The sequence below is a fragment of the Anolis sagrei genome, chromosome 4 (assembly GCF_037176765.1).
Source record: "Anolis sagrei isolate rAnoSag1 chromosome 4, rAnoSag1.mat, whole genome shotgun sequence".
Lineage (NCBI taxonomy): Eukaryota > Metazoa > Chordata > Lepidosauria > Squamata > Dactyloidae > Anolis > Anolis sagrei.
The window spans coordinates 74161953-74182789 of NC_090024.1; the positions used below are offsets into that span (position 1 = coordinate 74161953).

The 20837-nt window shown below is 38.4% G+C and overlaps 1 protein-coding gene across 4 annotated transcripts in view; it reads right to left on the reverse strand.

The window, feature by feature from the left end:
- Positions 1-20837, reverse strand: part of ZNF516 (zinc finger protein 516) — a 140621-nt gene that overhangs the window by 106487 nt on the left and 13297 nt on the right. The window lies entirely within an intron of this gene.

The following is a 20837-nucleotide window of genomic DNA, read 5'->3' on the forward strand; positions in this document are numbered from 1 at the left end:
GGATACAGGGTTTGTACTGTATTGTACTCATTTTAATTTGTAAACACCTTTGCTCCCAATATTGGGAAAAAGGAAGGGGGCAAATAAAGATAATAATGATGGTGACACCAAAACATTAATTATTTACTGTAAACTAAACACCTTTATGAAAAAAAAATGTTTGCATTAACTGAGAAAGCTAATTCTGAAGCATGGATTTATTCCATATAATGCAGTTATATGGTCAGCGTAGACTCATACAATGCAGTTTAACTGCATTGAACTGCATGATATTGGTCTACATCAACCATATAATGCAGTTTCAAACTGCATTACATGGCACTATAGACAGGATCATATTATTATTAATAAAGCATTTAAAAAGGATTATATATTTTATATACATATATTATATTATATATACCATATCATATCACTGCGAAGACAAGGAACTTTTTTTTATTCTCGCCTAGTTATATTTTTTCATGTTTTTCCCTAATTGAGGTATTGTCCAGATTGTTTCTACTATTTCCCCATGAAGACAAGGTCTAGATGCCTGCATTCTTAAATACTGAATCTAAATATACATTATTTCCATGTCTTATCATAATCCAAATAACGCATAAGTATATATTTATGTTTACTATTCCTGATCATTTCTATGTATGTAAGACAGATGCTAATCAACCTGATGTTGAATAACATTTTTATTCAGGGGTTTTTTTGTCCATATCCATGAACCCATTCATCCCCAAGACAGTCATGTTGCATTTTCTTTATGGAGATAATATTTACCAATGAGTTTTGTTGGCTGTTGCTAAATATTTTTATTTATTTATTTTCAGATCTACAAAAACATTTTGTGAATCTTACAAATTCTGGCACAAGTAATTTCAAATCAAAGCTGTATGCTGGGCCAGTCACTGGAACCTTGTATGCTTTTTTATAGTATGAATTTCTCTAAATATACACGATTAGATGAATTATTCTATTATGCCACTGGCCGGGAGATCTAGAGCAGCACCAATTTAAATATTTTCTGACTACAGTTGCTAACATTAACAGCACTGTTTTCTTAACCTGGCATGAAAACATTTCCCTAACATCCCTGTTAATGACAATATAAATTATGCATTACACATCATGACATTAACTCGCAGCATTAAAATTCATCTAGAATGAAGACTCAGTCTGAATCCAGCCTCCCCTCTATGTAGGTTTTTCTAGGTATCTGCGAATACACAAGCCTCCTTTTCTCATAAATATATTAGCATAGTCATTAATTAAGATGTCAGCAAGGGACTGATGTTAATCAACCTTGGGTAGAGCTACTGTATGTACAGTTTTTCAAGGGGCAGGCACAAGAATGTAAGAAACATGCAGCAGAATTCAAAGAGACACTTAAAAATAGTACTCGCTGGGGCTTGCAGAATAATACACAATCCTTAACAATGATAGCATCTAAATTGCATATGCAAATCTAATTATCATCTCCGGCTCACGATAACAAAAATTACTTATAAAGTCACAATTCAAGATAAAATCACGACATCAGCACTTTTGAGAAGTATTCTGGTGTACTTTCAGGTATAAGCACAAGAGAAGTTTTGTTCCAACTTGCCTACACATCTTATGTATTCTAAGCCCACATGTAGTCATTTGTTGAGGATAAGGTTGATGGTTCTGATATGGTTTTCACACTCCCAGCGCTCCCTTTCTCATTTCTATGTCAGGAGTGGAAATCAGATGTACTCCATTTGAAACATATCATGGTTCTTTTTGGTATCTGAACCCGGAAACTATGGTTTGTTTCAACTACAGTAACAAGAAGCCAGGATCAAACAACATTTCAGATCCTCGTTTGTGCCCCACCGCATTTAGACATTATGGAGAACTTTGGCTAAGTTTCCAGTCAGGTTATCTCCAGTTCAATATTCTGGGGCACAAAAGAAAGTAGACTGCTAACAAGGTTTGTTGTAGCTTTCCCATGTCTAAACAATGTCACTGTTATGAAACAGCCAAAATAGATATGTGAGTGGATCACAGTGAGTCAGAGCAAAAAAACTGGGAGACATGTATCTATAATTAAAAGATGGTGGGATGACTTTCACCACCATGTTTTGAGTTTTCAAAAGGTATTTGGCTGCCCACTGCTGGAAGTGGAATAATGAGAATATGCATTTGATCTCATTCAAGAAAACAATTATTACACTGCCCAGAATTCAACTAGGGCACACATTAGGAGGAAAATACTTGTGTAGTTGCTTGTGGCACTGTAGGCTTCAGTGTAACTTCATGTTCTCCAAGTGAAATAACTAAAGCAACATCACCCCCTAGTATGGTTAGAGGTGGTGGGCTAAATGATGGCATTCTCTATCTAAAAAGGAATTTTGCCCCAATGAAATTTTTCATAAGCACCGAAGTCTATATCATTAGATACATGTAAGACTTCCGTTGAACATTTAGAATGAAAGATTATGTATCTAAAGAAAAGGGTCAGACCAAGATCCCGAGGGAATGTAAACATAGCAAATATGGGAATTCTCTTATAAAAAATTTTCAGTGTAAAAACACCAAAGGAAAATTTCAAGCGGGGATTTTTCTTTGGAGGGGGGCAATGTCTTCATCTCCCCCCCCCCCGCTCTAATTGTTACACTGCTGGGTAATATTCCTGAGCTCTACATATAAAACTGGAACCTGAAAATGAATCAGCACAGTCCCCTCTTCTCTGTAAAATCTGGGGCATTTCTTTCTTAACATTTATGAAGAAAGAAATAGTGCTTCTGCTCAGTTACTGGATAAGCAATCATCAATGTTTCCTGTGCTTGTTCTTGTCTTGCAATTCCGGCTTGTCTGGGTTTAGACAAAATGCAAAATGCACCAAGGAGCCTGGGTTTAGACAAAATGCAAAACTGGTCATTTCTGTTTGCTTATCCAATTGCACATGGAAGAGGAATGAAAAGAATGAGCTGCACTAGCATCTTGCTTGCTCACAGTAGGCCAGGATAAGCCTAGAATCCTGACTTATCCTTTTAAGTGAGTGTAGCCTACATAAAGCAGCACTCCACTATATATCATGATGTGGCCACAGATTTTTGCAAAACCATGCACAAGTCTCTTCCATAATGATTCTGCCATTATTTCAACAGCACTTTGCAATAAGCATCTTAAGTAAAATATACTAGCATTTTATGACATTATTCTTGTACTTCATACTACGATGCAGTCAGGGTTTTTATCTGGTACGCTTCTCTCTGAATCCTACTGCATCTTAAAGCCAATTACCAGAAGAGGAAAAGCTCTTGATGAGTAAGCCAATGATCTTCTGTTCCAGAAAAGGTGTAAAATACTATTAGAACATGACCCTCCTAATAATATATAAACAATGATCTAAATCATATTTGCAGAATTATGATGATGGGGCCTTTTCAGTAACCATAATAACAATTTGGAGGGGGAGGGAACCTCCCTTGAGAGCTTCTTCTTGGCCTCTTTTTGTCTCATTTGGCTTTTATTGGCCAGTCAGTCATTTTATGTAATATAACTGGCTGATTTTAAATTCCAATGCATGTAAATATGTATGGCACCGATTCCCTTCTCCCCACCCCCCACCCCCCACTTCTTTTGTTATGTTATTTCTCTCTTCATTATATGATCAGTATGTTTTTTTCTTTTAAAACATGCTTTTAATTTGCATTTTACTGGGTTTTTCTTTCTGAATAGTTTTTTCAAGGAATATATTTGGAGCTGCTGTTCTCCTGCTTTGCAAACAGACCCAATTTCAACCAATAAATGAGCGATCATTTAGTGCTCTCATATGTGCCATGTTCTCCCAGTGAGTCATGAGACTAAAGTTGCCACATATATTCCAGTATTTAAAGCTTGGAAATATGTTACCGCACACACACATTCTGGTAAAAGTATAAAATGGGGCTTACTCATTCATGCAAAATCATGATAGCTATGCAACCCACGGATCCCGTTGCACAACTTTAAATTTTCAATCATCACACACTTTATTAGACTTTGGAAAATTACTATTTGGAAACTCTGAACCAAACTATTCTTTGACTCAATTTCAGATTTATTTACAAAACAAGAATGAATTCAATTTTACCATTGCAAAGCTATGAGGAAAGCATTGTACAATTCTAGAAAAAGGGCAGAGTACAAAATGTGAAAAGAACTACTGTAAATAAAGGAGTGGCTTTAAAATGTCACTTTGTGCTTAGAAAGTGTGTAAACATCTCTTATGTAGAAATACACCCTGAAATCTTAAACAGTTGGAAATCACAATAACATCTCCTTGTCCCTCAGTCATGCAAGCTATGGCCAATTGAGATATAGGATTTATGTACTCTATTTTTAAATAAGAAGAAAAGCTATGCAAAGACGTAAAAGTTCTCAAAAACTGTTTGCTGGAGAAGGAACAGTGAACAATGTGTTCAGCTCCATCATTTGTATTATTTTGCACTTTTCTGGAGGCCTCCAAAACAGACTGATGAAACACTGATAACATTCACAAACTTTCCAACCACATAGAGAATTAACAGAATGCACACTGTCCGGTTTTTATAAAGAAAAAAAAGGTTTGTTCGTTTGAGTAGGGCTGAAACCTCACTTGTAGCTTACGGCAAGAGTAGGCAAATTTGTGCTTTCCAGATCTTTCTGACTATAGTTTTCACGAGACTCCATCAACAAGGCCAGTGGAGGGAGATGTGGGAATTGCAGTTTGGACGATACCAGGTTGGCCACCACTTGTTTAGGAACAGGAAAAGGAAACCAAGGGCAAAGAAAACTACTCTGAAGTCTTAAGAACAGGGACTACTATGGATATAGTTCTAAAAGAAGAGCTATAAAAGACAGTAAGAAATAGAGCAGAAGAAAAGCTGAGTGGAGAAAACACTGGAGTAAAAGAAAATAAAAGGAACAAACAATGGAGGATTGATGGCATATTGTTGTAAAGTTCACTTCAAAAAGGTGAGACATTAAATTTTACATTTTTTTTAATCTTCCTTGAGTGTATGTGTATGTATCTTCAAGTCACCTGTTGGCTTATGGCAACCCCATGAATTTCTCATAGTTCTCTTAGGCAAGAAATACTCAGAGGTTATTTCACCAATTCCTTCCTCTGAAATACAGTATTCATTGGTGGTCTTACATCTAACAACTAGTAATCAGTACTGACCCTGCTTAGCTTCCAAGATCAAATGGGATCGCCTTTAGGCAGTTTTCCTTACAAGGTGCTTTAATCACATTGTGTGTGATCTAGACTTGGCCATGCTGAGAGTGCACCCATTAAAACCAATAGGGCTTAATTAAGTAATCCCCATAGGTGCATGCTCAGGATAGCTAAGTCTGAATCTAGCCCAGAGATTTCCAAACATTTCATATTGGAGACAAGTCGCTTCTGCTCACGACTTGGAAGGTGCTAAACAGATTGCACTCTGGCACCACAAGATGCAGAGCCAACCTTAGAGCCGCCGCAAACTGGCCTCCTGCGGGAGCAAACTGTGCCAGTACGTCCATGACGTCATGAGACTGCGCCCCTCTCCCCGCCTCTTTCTCCGTGCCAGAGTGGTTTTTCCTTTGCTAGGGCAGCATTGCCAGCGTACTCTCGTTGTTGACAGAATTAAACAACGCAAGTACGCTGGCAATGCTGCCCTAGCAAAGGAAAAACCACTCTGGCACGGAGAAAGAGGCGGAGAAAGGGGCGGGGAGAGAGGCGGGGTCTCATGACGTCAGGGACGTGCTGGCACAGTTTGCTCCCGCAGGAGGCTAGTTTGCGGCGGCTCTTAAGAAAGGGGGCTACAAAGTGGAATCCACTACATGCGAGTGTGGAGAAGAGCAAATCACAGACCACTTACTGCAATGCAACCTGAGCCCTGCTACATGCACAATGGAGGACCTTCTTATAGCAACACCAGAGGCACTCCATGTGGCCAGCTACTGGTCAAAGGACATTTAATCAACTACCATGTTTGCAAACTTTGTGTTTTGTTTGTTTGTTTTTTTAATGCAATACAACTGTTTGATTCGCTCCTGACACGATAAATAAATAAATGTTGGAGACACACTTTTTAGACATGCATCATTTCACGACACAGTAATTCAGTTTTACTAGCAAACCAAAGGTTAAACCAATCAGTTATAAAAGATATGGACACATACATAAATTGCAATAATGAAATGTATGGGAATACAACATCTCTCCTGAAAACATTTCCTATATAATATGATTTATTGCTTATTTCACATAGACTCGTTACATTTGTAACACTGCAGCCGACACACAGTTTGGAAAGCTCTGATCTAACCCAATAAAAGTACATAAGTACATATCTTACTTTTCCCAACATGTCCAGAACTGTTTGATGCAGTTCCTTTCAAGAGCATCCTGATCTGCCCACAACCCAATTCCCTATGCTGCTTTCTCACATAATTTCACACTGCTGTTGGAAGCAAGGAAAAAGGAATCTGTACCAGGATTGCAGCACAGGCAGAGGGAAAAGGCACATCATAGAATTGTTCTGAGGATGTAAAGATTTCTAGACATGCATTCTTTCAGGTAGGGAAAAACATTTTATTTATGTTTTTCCACTTTTGCGGGGTCCTGTACCCCTAACCCCAGGCAAATGTGAAGGATCCACCATAATAATCATCATAATCATCATCGGCAGACTGGGTGCCGTGCCAAAAGATCTCAGCCGACATTTGGAAACAATAAACATTGACAAAATCATGATCTGTCAACTGCAAAAGGCCGCCTTACTTGGATCTGCATGCATCATTCGAAAATACATCACACAGTCCTACACGCTTGGGAGGTGATCAACTTGTGATTTTGTGAAAGGAAATCCAACATATATATCTCGTCTGCTGTGACATAGCATGTTTTTTCTGTCAGTAAAATAATAATAATAATAATAATAATAATAACTTTATTTATATCCCGCCACCATCTCCCAAAAGGGTCTTGGAGAGGCTTACAAGGCACCCCAAGTGTAGTATATAACATAAACAGTACATGAGTATAAAACAATATCACATAAAAATTATAAAAATAAACACTATCAACACATAGAATAAAATAAATTAACACAATTTAAAATTGATCAGTAAATATGCTATCTATTCTAAATTATATTATATGGATTTTTTTTAAAAAAAACAAAAACAAACACATAGTCATTGTAGCAGTTGTAAGCATCTCCATATAACATCATGGCTTGTGAAATATTTGTCTTTGTTATAATTATATCAAATAAATCAGGTACATATTCCACCTATGTAAACTGTAGTTATCTGTTGATGATGAAAACAAAATTAAAAGGCTGGACTGTTGGCAAACAGCACTTTATATATATATTTAAAGAATTTCTTCTGACAGCACAAATATGGAGAGAATAGAACCTAATAGAATAAATTATTGTTGCTGTATATTGTACCACAAAATTAAATGCTATCCCAAATCACATTATATATGTACAAATAATAATAATATTTATTTATTTGACCAGTCATATGACAATTTCAAAATACAACACGAGTAGAAGACAAGGCAAAAAGGAGAGGACGGTAGCTGACCTATGTACAAATTACAAAACAAACCCCCCATCCTTCCACATTCAGAATAGCAGAATAGTTACAGCACAATTCTAAAGGATTATAAATTTAAAACTTCTACACAATGCATAACCCACCCACCCCCCAAAATCCCAGTTCTTCACAGGTTAAATAAACTTTGCCATCACACTGGTAATGAGAAGTGACACACAGTGGTTGATGCTAGTTGCCATGCCTCAGTTTGCATTCTAAATAACTCTTCTAGTATTATCATAGCTCCTTTGAAATTTCAACCTATTTGTGAGGTTGGTGGAATGAAGCAAACGCCAAGTACTCATCATTACATTTTATCAAGGAAGTCATAATTTTCATGGAAAGTTGGCAAAGTGTTTTCTAAAAAAAAGAAAGAATTTACAGCAAAACATATATTCATCTAGCTAACTTTGTAAAAAAAATTGAACACAGAGCATACTTAAGCACTGCTAACTTGTGATGCATCATATGAGCAATTAAAATGCAAAACGGTATGTTTGGTGAAATGAGCGGGGGAAATAAACATGTTTCCAAATGGGAGAAACAAGACTTTGGGTGAAAGCTAATAGTGGATGGGCCATCTTTTCCCAGCTTCTCCAACAGGTTAATGTTTAATGTCTAACTTCCATAGGGCATTTTGAGCTGCTAAGATCGACTTCCCAACCCTAGCTGTCCTTAATGAGATGCTAGGGAGGATAGCAGATGTAATCCAATACATCTTGAAGACATCAGAAGCGGATTTCTATGACAAGACTGCTTTTCACATGCCTGGATATTTTCCCATGGTATATGTGGCTCATTCCACAGCCTACAGGAGAGAAAAATGAATCCTGTGCACTTATATTCCACAACTGCAGTCAGTACATTTAAGAAGCTTGTATTAAGCAATTCTGGGGCTTAAATATCTTGATGGCTCCAGATTCGGTCTGATCTTAGAAGCTAAATGGGGTCAGCCCTGGTGGGTACTTAGATCAGACACTGCCAAGGCATACCAGGTGTGGTAGGCGATTTGAATTTCAAAGAAAGGAACTGGAAAACCACCTCTGAGTTCACTCCTTTCCTAAGAAATCTCTATGAAATTCATGAGCTCACCACAAATCAGCAGGTGACTGAAGGCACAGACAGATATTAAAGCACCTCTTTCCTCTCCATCACTGTACATTAAAAAGGGAACAGTTCCAATTGCAAACATTTAGCATCTACTACACAGGCTTGGAAGAGGTAGCCCAAATTACACTGTACAGCTATCCCCTCTTTTCCCCCTTAATAGATTTTCTGTGGTTAAAGGCAGGGCAGGAAATGGAAGAAGTGGTGGAAAAACACAGAAGGGTTACAAATGGATAATGATAACATCTGGACACATCAGAAAATTCTGTGAAAGAGGCCGGGTGATTGCACAATAAAAACTGCACTGGGAAGCAACCCTCGGCTGCCTCGCTCTTCTGAAGGTAGAAATTCCAACATGGCTAGAAATACAGCTAGCTTGCAAGAGATAATACTTGAGCCATTACCTCACCACTAAGGAACAGTAAGCCCACAAACCACACAAACAAAACATTACTGGCACAAACATATTGGGTAATAAGTTATTTGGCAGTTACAAAAAGATGTTTTCCTGTCCTTGTAACAAGCACATCTCAGAATACATGAATGTACCTTGAGGTTATTGGCATAAACAACTGTTGCAGCAATCAAAACTTTAAGAATGCAAGGATGAATCAGGAACAGAAAATAAGTCATTAGGGCTGATACAGATCTGCTGGTCACCAACTAAAAGCATAGAACCAAGGACAACAGAAATGTTGTTGTTGTTGTTAATTGCATTTATATCCCATCTTTTTGCCAAAAGTGGGATTCAATACATCTTACACAAGTTAAAATTAAGCTGTTATATGCAGAGGAAAATTATTATTAAGACACACCCCCATCTCCCAAAAGGCAACTGAGCTTTACACAGAAAGCCAGAATCACTGCAGTGTGAGACAACACACTGGCTGGATTGTCAAAAATCCAATGAAGTAAACACCTTAAAATCACACCAGTGAAAGATATTTATTTATTAATTAATTACTTCATTTCTACCCTGCCTTTCTCGACTTGAGAAAGGACTCAAGGTGGCTTACAAATCCAGCAAAAATTAAATGCCACACAGGTGAACAATAAAACACATCTCATAAAAATATAAACAATCTAAGCATATAATAATAATAATAATAATAATAATAATAATAATAATAATCTTTATTTATACTCCGCCACCATCTCCCCGATGGGGACTCAGGGCGGCTTATATGAGGCCAAGCCCAAACAACAAATTACAGCAAAATAAAACCAAAACCGAAAACAATAAACAACATCATAATTGCATAAAACATATGGATGCATAACAATATAAAATTACAGTAAACACAATCACAGTGACAATGGGCAGGCTACATGTAATGATTAAAAGAAAAACTAATTAAAAACTGATTAAAAACTTGGGTGAGATAAAGGCAAAGCAGGTTGTTTGCAGAGGGGGACTCATTAAAAACGGGGGTTGTGGAAACAAACTTTCCCACAAGGGGAGGGGGGGGATGTAGACTCCAATGACAAAACGTTGAGGATAAGCAATAGTGTGAGGTTGTATACCTACTCACCAAAGGCGCAACGGAAGAGCCAGGTTTTAAGGTTTCTAGGGTAGGGGCTTTCCTAATCTCTCCAGGTAATGAGTTCCAGAGTCGGGGGGAGGGGAGCTCTCTTCCTTGTGCTTACAAGGCGAGCTTGTGAAACTGGCAGAGGTGAGTGAAGGGCCTCCCCAGAAGATCAGAGGGCCTGAGCTGGTTCATGAAGGGAGATACGGTCACAAAGGTAGGTGGGTCCCAAACCGTTTAGGGCTTTATAGCAATTAAAACTCATAACAATCTATCAAACAGACAAAAAACCATATATGAAACATCAAATCATGATCTCATGTCCAAATCGTTTCCCAAAATTTCCCAAAATTCAGAGTTCCTTATTCAAGCTGTTCTGTAGTCTCATTCTGTAGTTTCCTATTAAGCAAACACACGCATAAAAAGCCAGGTCTTAAATTTCTTTTTTTAAACTAGGAGGGATGAGGCCTGCCTGATGTCACTGGGGAAGGAGTTCCACAGCTGAGGGGTGACCACTGAGAAGGCCCTGTCTCTTGAACTTGCAAAGAGGTTGGGACAGAGAACAGGGCCTCCCCAGTTGATCGTAAAGCTCCTGTAAGCTCATAGAGGGAGATAAATTTGGACAGTTAAGTTGGACCTGAACCATATAAGGCTTTAAAGACCAAGACCAGCACTTTGAATTGGGCTCTGTAGAAGACTGATAGCCAGTGGAGCTGTCGTAACAGAGGAGTAGTATGCCCCCTGAATGCTGCCCCAGTTAGAAATCTGGCTGCCTCTCGTTGGACTAATTGAAGCTTTCAGGCCGTCTTCAAAGGCAGCCCCACATAGAGTAGAGAAATATTAATTTCACACACAAAAATGAGTCACATCATACTATATTTATCCTGTAAAAATCCAAGACCAGTAACAATTTTCAGTAACGTCATTTTAGCTTTTAAAAATAATTACAAATAATTAAAGGTCAGATTTTTTTTTAAAAAAAACATTTGCTATTTGTTTAGCCTGATCTCTCTCCCCCCATCCACCCCCGTCCTTTGTTCAATGGTATTTACTCCAACAGATGTGCACAATGAAAACATATTACCTTTACAGTAATGCAAAACCATCACATTAATGGGAGTAATGAAGATTATACCAAGAGCAGGGGTCAGAATTTTGCCATAAGTAAGTCACAACCGCTTTAACCTAGAACTGAAGATGTATAAACATTTACAAGAAGGAAGATGTCTGCTTTGAAAAAGGAATGCTGCTGCAAGGTACAAATATTTATACTGAAGATGTCAGCCCAAATAAATGGGCCTTTCGGCTGGTTTTTCCTATCCAGCCATTAATTTTCCAAATGAGATTCAACACTTTTGTTCTGTAATGGGGAACTAAGGTTTCAACTCTTCAGCTCTGCAGAAAAGATTAAAGCATTTGGTAATTACCTAAGCCAAGCACAGTTCTCCCCTTGCACAAAAACAACAAATTGTCACTGAGGTTACATGTCAGAGAGCAGGTCTTCTGGTCCACTTCTCACATCTTATCCAATTACACTAGTTCATACCCCAAGTAACAAAAGAATTATACGTTCATCTTTATGACTCCAAAGCCAATTCCAGAGTCTTTCCTGAAATGTGTCTTCTCTCAAAAGATAAAGCTTGGCAGATGCTCTCCAGAGAAAAAGGTCACTGCACTATTTCTAGTTTATTTGAATGGCACTTGGGAGTTTATCTGTATAGGCACAGCCCTGCTTCCTCAGAATTGTACCCAAGGACCATAACTCTAAAAAGCAAAGGAGAATATGAAATTGCACTTTTGAGAGAGAGAAAGACAGTAAGGTATCTAAATTACTGTTCTGGGCCATCTCTATTTAAATACTTACATTAACTATGTTTTGTTGCCTGTGGTATAGCTTTAAAAGCACACCATGTTTCAGAATATGAGAAGTGGATCTCTGTCAGAAAGAATACACAATAGTATCAGATGCCAATGGCTCTTAGATTGGATGCAGTAAGTTATTGCTTTCTGTGGAGCCATGTAAATTAAAATATGCATGTCCAACAATACCAAAAAGAATTGCAACTCTGCAATAAAATAAATTCCAGCCCTTTTGCAAATGTCATGAAAACCACAATACTGATATTAATTACTGTTCCCAAGAAGAAATACATCGCATTTTGCAGAAGCATGTACTTTCAAGCACAGGAACAATTTACATAGGTTCACACAAGATTTGTCTTGCTGGATTCTGTTTCAGCCTCTTAAGCTATAGTTAAGATGAATGCAATTTAATATCATGCGTGTTCTTTTCCAATCAGGTTGAAATTTCAGCAAGTGCCCAGTTCTGCTATAACTGGTAATGCCACATGTTGAGCAAGTGAGAAACAATGAGAAGAAACTCTGGTTCTATCAAGTGCAACAGGTAATTTCACAATGTAACAGAAATTCTGAATGTACAAATGTTAGCTCTTTGAAAACCTCTTTTGTTGGTTAGTGCCTTTAAGGATCTTCCAAAAAGTCTCATCCCTAGACAGTGGTGCACAAGCTATGTCAGTCTGAAGGACACACGAAGGGGTATAAATGCACTTTGCTCTCTCCACAGTAACAAGATCAACCATATATTTGTTTCTGCTAAAGGAACCTACACACACATCCGTTTGTATGGAGGAATTGTAGCTATCAATCACATGTTCTGTGTGATATGGTCAAGGGGCCAATTATATTGCTCCTATATAACAGGTAAACAAAGGACAGCCAGTGAACCAGATCTAACTCCCAGAATCAATTCTATGGCCTCCAGAACCCCACAAAGGTCATTTTTTGCTCCAAAATGTCCCCCATATGGTTTCTAAGTAGTGTGAGTGGCATTTCCACCATGTCTGGAGCACCTCCCTCCTGGCCAGATTCTCACCTTTCTCCTCCTCAGTGCCTGCTCCAGTGCACAAAAGCTATTCTGTGCCTGAGTTCCTTTTTGTTCTCCTTCCAACTATTTCCTTCTTCTATTTTACCTTTCTTATACTTTTTAATGCTTTATTTTAAAAATAGCTTTAGTTCCTATTCTTATATATATATATTTTAAAACAATATAGAGAGGAAGCTACTCAGAGGTTGCGATGAACAGAAAACTCTAATTAGATATTGCTCTCAAAGCAGACAGAGAAACTGGCAAGAGCAGCTTTTGCGGGCTGGAGATGGTCAGTAGGTAAGACAAGGCCTTATTCCAAAGTTACTCAGTGCTAGAACATTCAACAATATTTACATGGCTGCATGAATCCCATCCTTGCTCTGTTGTGTGAAATCAGACACCATACCTCGCTTTGTACAACGAGTTGCTCAGAGGATGGTAAAGGTACAGAGGTTATTCACACTACAAAAGTGTAAGACTTTGAAACCACTTTAATTGCCACAGCCCCATCTAGGACACCATCTAAATCTACCAACACCCTTTCACTGACTTGTGGTTTCTCAAGTTGCTCCTGACACACACAAAAAAAACTGATCTAGAGAATTATCTTAATAGTCTCAGTGTCTGGAACTCTCATAAACCCCATTCTGAATGTTTGTGGACTTCAGAAAAGGAAAGCTTCGCTCAAATGGAAACAACTTTCTGAAGTATTTTCATATGCCAATTTCCTCTTTGATTACATAGATGTCTTACAAGAGCAAAGAAAAAATAGATAGGAGTTGTGTTCTACAAAATTCATGCTGCTATGCCATAAAGGTAGGGCACTTGCCAACTTCTCACATTGCGTTCCTAGCTCAAATGACTTAAGATGCTACCTTTTCTGCCATATCTGAGACTGCTTGCCCATTCAAAATGCCACCATGAAGTTATTACCAATAATATGGCTTTTACACTTTTTATCTAAAGCAGTGATTCCCAACCTTTGCTCCTCCAGTTGTTTTTGAAAATAATTTCATTTTTGATTCTTAAAATCTTTCCTATGGGATCTCCAATTTGTTTGTTTTTTTTTCTCCCTTTTTGGTTGTCCGTTTTTTTCCATTCACTTAGAAATGAATGTTTTCCTCTCTCCCACACATGTATTTGTTTTTTATTTTCCACATATTTCTTCACATAAAAGAAGGACACTCATATGAGTTCTTATTTCTGTTTATTAGTCAATGGTAGCAATGAGGACATCATTGCTACCATTTTGCAGAAGATCTTGACTGACTTTTAGTTTTGGGCAGAAAGAACAAGAAGCTTTCAAGAAAATAATAAGAACGGCCCCACTGGGTTATACCTTCAAGACAATGGAGCATCATAGAGGGAAACAAAGCAGAAAAATAAGTTATAAAATAAGAATGTGTGTAACTATCTAAACTGGCACAGTTAATCCTAGGGCGTAGACAAAAGAGTGTTTCTCTCTATAGAAGTCAACCAGATATCACAAACAAGAAGAGGACCGCACACTGTTGCAGCCATAACCTTCAATGTCTCTGAATTCAGAAGAGCGTCAGAAAGAAGAGTCTATGTGCAAAATGGATGACTCTGTACACAGAGCACTACAAGCTTGTCTAGGGATAAGACTGTATTGACATCTGGAAGTATAATCAGAGACTGTACAACCATTGGGACAGACAAAGAATGCGTACACGCTGGCCACAACCATATACTATTCTACATTTTTCTCTTGATATTTTATTTTATTAGTATAATGTTGTTATTATTTTGTATTACGTTTATTGCTATTAATGTTTTGGTATATGTTGGGCATTGCATATTTGCCTTTGTAAGTTGGGCATTGCCTGCTCCCCCCCCCCAAGCGAGGGGGGAGATAGGGTGGTATAAAAATAAAGTTTATTATTATTATTATTATTAATTTATTTATTTTAGTATTTTATTTATCGTGTCATCAGCAACCATACCATTGTATTACATTTCTAACAGAACAAAACAAACAGATAAAAAATCACAAATTTTTCAAACTTGGTAGTTGATTAAATGTCCTTTGACCAGTATCTGGCCACGTGGAGTGCCTCTGGTGTTGCCGCAAAAAGGTCCTCCATGGTGCTTTTGTTGTTCATTCGTTCAGTTGTCTCCGACTCTTCGTGACCTCATGGACCAGCCCACGCCAGAGCTCCCTGTCGGCCGTTACCACCCCCAGCTCCCTCAAGGTCAGTCCAGTCACTTCAAGGATGCCATCCATCCATCTTGCCCTTGGTCGGCCCCTCTTCCTTTTGCCTTCCACTTTCCCCAGCACCTCTTCCTTTTGCCTCCATGGTGCATGGTGCATGTGGCATTTATTTTAGTAATAAGCAGCCAACATGCCTAAAGTCTCTTGCATTATTACAAGGATGAGAACTTTGCATCCAGTTCAGTCATGACAAAGCACAGAACAAGTAAAAGAAGAGTTCCTGCACACTATTGTAATTTAAACTTCCTTTGTATGAAATATGCACCATTCCTACCTGATATCTCACAAATGGAAAAGCACACAAACACACACACACACATGTAAAACAAATTAGCAACTGCCTGCCACATTTCACAGTAAAGTCAATTTTGACTCATTGAGGCTAAAAATTAAACAGTGAAAGGTTCAAGTTAGTAAGACAAGCAACGATCTGGAATGTCTACTATTGTCTTCTTTTGTCTTTTCTTTTAAGATCTTGTGGCAATAACTGGGCTTCTTACATTTCTATTTTGCAACTGGGTTTCTTTTTTCTCTGGATGAATAAAACATACCTTATGATTTACTGACATAATGATTCCTCAGCAGGCTGAATATGGCTACCACAGTAGGTGCAAACAACAGGTTTTTGAATTGGTTTATCCAGTTACTTTTTCGCCTAAGGCAGACTGATATCCTCCATGCCCTCCATTCTCAAGTTCTCCAGATTCAGCAGCAAATCAAGCTTTCTCTCCTAAGATTTGTCCAAATCCCTAGGATTTTCCTATATATTGGTGAGTCAGTAATGTAAACATGTGTTGCTAAGGGAAAATGTTTTGAATATTTGTATAATTTTGTGTAGCACGATTCACAATAATTTTGAAAATAAAAAGGCAAAAAAGTAATACATACAATAGATCTACTATTTAAAAAGGTTCATACCAGCAGCAAAAACAGAGGGTATTCTAGGGCATCATTATATTCAATAACTATTGAAATGAAAACAGAAAACACTCACTCCTGAACTGACCTATATGGGAAATGACAAGGAAAATATTTGAATTATGTTAAAAGGGTGTGCCCTTTGGTACACTGCAGCTAAAATGTTCAGGTTCTCAACACTTGCTCCTCTTGCATGTAGTTCTACAATGAGGCAACTCAGACAGTTCACTAGTCAAATACTGTGCCAGGAAATGTGGCTTGTTTCCTTATTCAGTCGGCCATCCATATCCACAGATTCTGAACATATAGATTCAACTATGACTTGAAAATATTTTTTTTAATCCAAAAAACACACCTTGATTTTGCCATGTTCTATAAAGGACACCATTTTACTTGTTTTAAAGTTTTTAAATAATGTCCAATTTGTTTGGGGGAGGGACATCTTGGTGTTTTTTTAATAGGTGAGTCAATCTGTCCATACTCGTTATACTTACTATTTTCAATAGCCATTCATCTATTGATGGGATTTCTTTAACTTTCCAATTTCTTGTGTAAGTTATTCTGGCTGCGGTCACAAAGTAATTAAACAAAACATCTTTTTTTTGGGGGGGGGGGGTTAGCTTCAGGTCCATCATTCCCAACAGAAAATATTCAGGTTTCAATTGAATTCTTATTTTCAATATTTTCTGGATGCTTTCAACTATATTTTTCCAATAATTGTTCGCTATTTTACAGACCACCACATGTGATTAAAAAGTGCCCACATGTGCTTCGCATTTCCAATATTTACCTTGTGCATATTTTTGTAGCATTTCGCCCATTTTTGAGGAGTTATATACCATTGGTACATCATTTTGTACCAATTTTCTTTCAAGTCATATGAATAGGTATACTTTAATTTGTTGTTCCAAATTCTTTCCCACTCTTCCAGCTTGACTGAATGCCCAATGTTGGCTGCCCCTTTTAAAGATTTACATTCTAACATATTTAGACTATTAGCTGCATTTATATCCTGCATTTCTTTCAGTGAGCTCAAGGTGCTCCTCCTTCCCATTTTGTCCTTACAACAACCCTACCATTTTGTACTGACAAGCAAGTGCCTCAAGGTCACTCAGTGAATTTCATGAGTCAGTGGGGCTAAAACCTGGATTTCCAAAATCTCAGTCCTGTGCTCAAACCACTGCACCAGGGTGGCTCTGCATTTGCAGTAATCATGCACTTCAGCTCAGCCCTCTGCATATTCATCAGAAATAAGTCCCACTGTTTTAAGTGGGGCTTATGCCTAAGTAAGTACAGCTACAACCGTGTTATTACTGTGCTAAGCTGTAGGCACAGAGCCAATGAAGACATATGAGGCAGCTACCTTATCTGGCTGCTTGCCTGCCTGACACACTACGCCTTCATAGAAGCTAATATTTGGTTTTAATCTACACCTGAAACATGAAAATTGCATGTATCTTAGTTTCAAATAATTTCAACAGTTTTGTGTGTATTTAATTAAAACTATATACCACTGCAAAAGGTGAATGTCCCAAGCTTCCCACGATATTAGGGTGTGACTAACTTAATGATACCATCTATTTTCCTTTTTTTAACTTTAAAAAGAAAGGAATAAGTTTAAAACACACCATGTTTTTCTAAGTCTGTGCTCCATTTTAGAAAATATTTGGGAAATAATTCTTACTTTCTTGAGGGATAAAATATACAGTAGAGTCTCACTTATCCAACATAAACAGGCTGGCAGGACGTTGCATAAGCAAAAATGTTGGATAATAAGGAGGAATTAAGGAAATGCCTACTAAATGTCAAATTACGTTCTGATTTTACAAATTAAGCACTAAAACATCATATTTTACAACTAATCAACAGAAAAAGCACAGTAATGTAGCACCAAAACATCACAATATATTGAAACAGCTGTGGATTCAGGCACAAGGTAGACTGCGTTGGATAATACAGAACGATGGATGGATGGTTGGATAAGCGAGACTCTACTGTACTTTGATTTTCAATTCATTCTGCAGAATGAAATCTGGAATTTGCAGCCACAAGATTCTTTTAAGCAGAGGTTTCCAAACTCTGGTTTCCAAATGTTTTGGACTTCAGTCCCCAGAAACCTCAGCCAGTCTGGCCAATGATCAGGGATTCTGAGGACGGACGTCCAGCTGGAGCACCAAAGTTTGGGAGTCACTGCTTTAAAAGAAAGTTTAGTCCAGATGTTTTCATGATTTCAGCTCCCAGAAAACCCCAAGCAACACAGCCAAAGGTAAGAGGTCAGGGAAGGTGCAGTCCAAAACACATGGAGGCCAAAGGTCTCCAAGACCAAAGGTACACCAAATCCATGGAGAGTGAATCCTTCAATAGCCATTTTGTACAATACTTAATAGAGCCACCATGTTCAACCTCAGTATCCTAGTGAACAATTAATACCAATCACTGGAAATCAATAACAGAAAAGCTACTGCCTTTACACACATGCCTCATTGAAGTATTGGGTTGGTCACCATGGGAATCAGGATGCTGGATTAGATAAATCTATGTTTTTGCCCAGTAGGGCTGTAACTTTCAGCGTACCAGAAACATACGTGGGTGTTAAGAACATATTCATTTTCCACTATCAAATTTATATCTAAGATTTATTTTTAAAATTCTTCTTCATTCTGTATATGTTCCAAACAGAATATTAACCATGAGACCTAACAAAAGAAGAGTAAAATTACCAAACAAGCCTTTTGCATTGTTGAAGTCCTAAATAAAGCGATGCCTAATACGAATGACTCAAAATAAAACAAACAGAACTGGGGCTGATGTTATTAGTCAGAGCTTACTCAAGATGGCTATGGCAGTTACTTTTGTGAAACTAAAGACGCCTCCTTGAATAACTGACCTGCAATGCTAATCGCACAAGGGTTCTTATGCAACCCTGGCTCCAATTTTATGAGAAAACAGGGACACAAGTTCCTCTCCTCTCTCCTACCAATATGATCAGTGGCGTCCAATTATACATATGCAAGTATCAACATGACGTCTTTCAGATTTGGATAGGAGACAATGAACTGCAGGACTGACAGAAAAAGAAGCCAGCCTCACAAAACAGGCTCCTCTACTAAACACAGGCACACAGAGAGAGGTAACACACAAGGAAAGATAAATATCTTAGCAACAAAGTGCCATTTATTCTCTGAACTGAGTTGCAAGATTAAAAAACAAATAAGGACCAAGTAAGCAGTTGTGAAAACACTTTGTGGGATCTGTTTTCATCTTCAATGCAGACTACTTGACTACATAGAGCTGCTCAACCAAAAGGTCGGGACCCCTTGGGGGGTCGAGAGGAGGATGTCAGAGGGGTCGCCAAAGACAATCAGAAAACAGAGTATATTCTGTTGATCATGGGGGTTCTCTGTAGAAAGTTTGGCTTACTTCTACTGTTGGAGGGGTTCTTTGATGGTAAGTGAACTATAAATCCCAGCAACTGCAACTCCCAAATGTCAAGGTCTATTTTCCCCAAACACCCCCAGTGTTCACATTTGGGCATTTTGAGTATTCGTGCTAAGTTTGGTTTAGATCTATCACTGCTTTGAGTCCACGGTGCTCTCTGGAGGTAGGTGAACTACAACTCCAAAACTCAAGGTCAATACCCACCAAACCCTTCCAGTATTTTCTGTTGGTCGTGGGAGTTCTGTGTGCCAAGTTTGGTTCAATTCCACAATTGACGAAGTTTGGAATACTCTGATTGCAGGTGAACTATAAATCCCAGCAACTACAACTCCCAGATGACAAAATCAACCCCACCAGTATTCACATTTGGGTGTATCGGGTATTTGTGCCAAATTTGGTCCAGTGAATGAAATTTGGGCGTATCAGATATTTACATTACGATTCATAACAATAGCAAAATTACAGTTATGAAGTACAAATGAAAATAATTTTACGGTTGGGGGTCACCGAAACATAAGGAACTGTGTTAAGTGGTCGCAACATTAGGAAGGTTGGGAAATACTGGCATGGGGGGGGGGATGTGTCTGGAGACTGAACAGCCTAGGCCGCCTTGTAAACTTTTCCTAAGTTGTTAAGCTCCACTGAATTGTGGGGAGACATTCTTCTCCCAGCGAATAAGCCGCAGGCAGACTTTAATTATTATTATCCCATCTCAGGTCCAAAATAGCACCCATAACTGAGCCCATTTAGAGAGAGATCCCCCCACTCTCCCTCCCAAATAAAGCCTAAACTAAATAAAGTAGGATCCAGGTTCCCTCCTCCTCCCTTTGTTATGCAGAGCTGGAGTCTTGCATTCACCCCACACCCAAGAAATGCAGCTGGGTGCCTCCTAAAGTTTCATCTCTTCCCAGGCTTGAGCCACCAGCTTCTCCTTCTGGAATGGAGACAGTGTTCCCATGAAGAGAATGCAATCCTTCCACTGTTTTGCCTCTATTTCCCCAACCTGTTTATGAGTGTGCATAGAGGCGCATCCCTTCCTTCACCTCCATATATCATCCCTTGTCCCCAGTGCCTACATATATACTGTATATTCTCTCTCTCTCTCTTTCCCTGAGAACACTTATGCAATCCCTGACTGAGCCTCGCCACG